We start from the raw sequence: 3,615 nt of genomic DNA, 5'->3' as shown, positions 1-3,615 counted from the left end.
TCACCAATATCTGCAGTTCATCACTCTTGTTGGGCAGAGTGTTGACATTTCCCATGATGACTGATGGCAGAAAGGGCTTATATCTCCATTTCCAAGCCTTCACCTTTGCACCAGCACGGCAACCACGAAAACACCTCTTCATCTCGGAATAGGATGGTGTCCTCCAGACTTGCTCCATTTCAACGAAAAAAGCTCCTCTCGTGAATAAACTCTTCTCTTCACATAAGTATCCATTAGTAGTTGAGAAAATATAATAAAAATTCAGTAAAACTAAGTAAAATTGCAGAGCTACCAGACTTTGGTGCTACTAGTTGAAGCGCATGTTCTAGAATGCAACAGGAAGTAGACACTAGATAAAATAAAACTTTTGGCAAAGGCCATTTCACATAAACTACCGTATTTAATGGGGTTTGCCATATTAATGCTGGCTGATGTGAAATAAAAAGACATAACAAAAAAAATGTTGTCACCTAAAGAACTAAAGGTTTATTTCACATTTAGAGATTAAATAACAGGCTACGGTTTGTAAATAGCTATATTCATTAATACAATATTACTGAACAACAGTTCCTTATAGTAACTGTCCTTAAAGTCTTGATATTTTTAACCTTGTGCGCACAAGCTCTGTAGTTCCAGTCTTAAGTCAGATAGTTATTGATCGGGCCGTGTGATTGGCTGATTGATCGGAGGGGGGTGATGGGCGACTTCCATCTAGCAACATGTTTAGTAAAGTCGTGGTCGAAGTGGACACCGAGTTTTACGGCCTTACACGCAGCTAATTAAAGCAGTAATGGCGGCCCTTAAAATCGCGATGTAGGCCTAATTAAAATAAGAGCTCACTGGTGTGTTGGTTGTATGCCGAATTTTCTAGTCTTAAGTCTGAATTTTAAAAAATCCTGATTCATGTTTGTCAATTTGGAATTATTTATGGAAAAACAATACAAACACAAACTGTGAGATTTTCTGAATGGGATACGGTTTGGCAATTTACACGCACACAATATAACGGCATATCTCGTGGATTAATTATTGCTAAAACAATACAACAATTGACATCAAGGACGTTGTTGTGACTTGTGTTTCACAACAGTTTTGTGTGTTTCCCTCATTCCTCAGGTGCTGCAGTCAGACAGACCTCTCTCTATGAGGAAGCCAGAGCACAAGCTGGTCACACACTGACACCTGCTGGTGAGTTTGTCAAACTGCATTGAATTTCCTCGACTTTCTCTGCTGTGTATTTTCCAAGTTTTAGGGAATTTAATGGGTTCTTCTTTGGCCTATGCTACACCCCTCCACCAAATTTCGTAAAATCGGGCCAGTAGTTTTTCCGTGATTGTCCAGACGAACAAACAAACAAATAAACCGAACTGAAAACACAACTTACGTGGTGGAGGTAATAACTGTTTTTAAAAGTTACAATCAAATTAAAGCAAGAGCTCACTGGTGTGTTGGTTGTATGCCGAATTTTCTAGTCTAAAGTCTCGACTAAAAAAATCTTGATCTATGCTTGTAGGGTTGAAAACTCTTTATGTAAAAGCAAAACAAATACAAACTGAGATTTTGTTAATGGACTCCGCGGCGGCGATTTTCGCTCATTTAATATAACGGCATGTTTCTGGATTTGTTATCGGTAAACATGACAACAATGCAAATCAGGGACCCATTCATATAAATAAGTTGCTGTGACTCGTGTTATATTTTGTGTTTTCCTCCAAACTTCATTGGAATCTTTGAATGATAGCTCGCCACCGACCTACGCTGTGTATTTAGATAGGTTGTTGTGACTCATATTTGATATAATTGTGTGCGTTTTCCTGCTGGTCCTGCCGGCTGACCTCAGCACAGCAGCGCCCCCCCACTCCACAGACTGGTCTAAGGCTGACACCTGGTGGTGAGTTTGTGAAACTGCATTGGAATTTTTTTAATGAAAACAGGAAGTAGGAAAGAACCACACAGATGTGAAAATAAATAACACAGTTTAATCACTTAAAAACAGTCTTGGCTGTTTTACTAAAATACCTTGACTGTGAAATGTGGAGCTTTCAGGAACACTGGTAGACTGACTGTAAATGATTGTGAATGAGGTGAAGCAGCACTCCCCTCCGTCTCTTCAATCTTGAGAATGTGGGCAAATAAACCCTGTTAGATTTTGAAGAGTTTATCCGCAGCCGTCCTGCAACAGAACAACATGATGCCGACATGAAGCTTCAGCTGTAAACACCGTGGTGTTTCCTCTCCTTCTGCTCGGAGTTGACTTCTTCATGAACACACACATACAGCTCTTGTTTGTAGGCTTGTTTCTGATGGTCTCTATCCTTCTGTCTCTGTCCTTCTGCTCAGGCTTCAATACCAGCAGCTGAGGAGCGGCTTCAGGAGTCCATGCTGTAGCTCCAGCTAACTGTCTGCGTTCAGCCGAGGAGGTTGTTGCTGCCGTGAGTGTTAGAACAGATCACGTGTTTCAGCCTGTGTGTCTCTGTGTGCCTCCCCTCCTCCCCCGTCCCTCTCTCTGTCTCTCTGTGTGTGCTCAGGGGAGGGTTAGCAGATACTGGAGCTCAGTGGGGGTTTCTGGGGGAGGTCAAAGTGCCTCTGGGAGGAGTGCAGCAGGAAGAGGGAGGAGCGGTGAGTAGGCCTTTTGTTCTCTCGCTTGCAGCACACCAATCCTGGCTGTGTGACGTAAAGGCTCATTGAGCTTATTTCCCATCAGCCCCTTGAGTTCTTCATCAGGGCTGACAGGACCTACGGTGGGTCTGACCGGGTCAGACCGGGTCACTACACCCAGAGAGCTCTCAGCACACACTCCACACCTCTCTACACTCTTATTATTAATGTTTAAAAGCTATCTCAATACAATTTTCACTGCTTTCAGCATCTTCTTGTTCTTACACCATGACAGGGACCTCTCCGGGGTCACAGCCCCCTAAATACTCCCCAGAATAAGGGCTCTGTTGTGTTACTTCGGTAGCACATATACTAAAATTGGAACGATACAGAGAAGATTAGCATGGCCCCTAGAGAGAAGCTGGGGCCTGATCTTCTGGGGGCCCCCCGGTGGTGGAAGTTACGCCTTTACAGACACCTTCAGCGTAAGTGGGACCAGGTTGATGCATTCAGGCACCCTGGGACTACTACCACTATGAGGACTGGTGAGGCCTTCAGGGAACCTATCCATGTTACACTACTAAGATGTGGGAGGGTTTTATTCTGTCTCAGAAGCTGCTTTTCTACTCATTTTCATTAACACTCAGTGAGAACTCTTCATTGTGGTCATTGAAATGGTCTTTACTTTTCATTTTTATATATCTATTCTGACTTCACATCTATTGGTTTTTGCAGTTCTTGCTTTTATTTGCAATTTCATTTTCTCTCACCATGTTTATGTGATGCGCCACAAGTCCAAATCAAATTTCGTGTATGTGAAAGCCCACTTGGCAATTCTGCACAGAGCACTCAAGAGATTAGAGAGATTTAAATGCTTTTTATTACTCACACACAAAATTACAACATTTAAATTAAAACCCAAAATAAACTTTTAATACACACATTTTAAATTAACACCCAAAATAAACTTTTAATACACACATTTTAAATTAACACCCAAAATAAACTTTTAATACA

General features: G+C 41.9%; 1 non-coding gene across 1 annotated transcript; it reads left to right on the top strand.

The window, feature by feature from the left end:
• The first annotated feature begins 2,947 nt into the window (after positions 1-2,947).
• LOC126383284 (U6 spliceosomal RNA) lies at positions 2,948-3,010 on the top strand. The gene has a single exon (XR_007569130.1). It is a non-coding gene; the product is annotated as a U6 spliceosomal RNA (small nuclear RNA).
• Positions 3,011-3,615: the final 605 nt, after the last annotated feature.

This window comes from Epinephelus moara, chromosome 2 (assembly GCF_006386435.1).
Source record: "Epinephelus moara isolate mb chromosome 2, YSFRI_EMoa_1.0, whole genome shotgun sequence".
In the NCBI taxonomy this organism is placed as follows: Eukaryota; Metazoa; Chordata; class Actinopteri; order Perciformes; family Serranidae; genus Epinephelus; species Epinephelus moara.
Note: the sequence above shows the minus strand (reverse complement) of the source record. Positions and strands in the feature narration are given on the sequence as shown.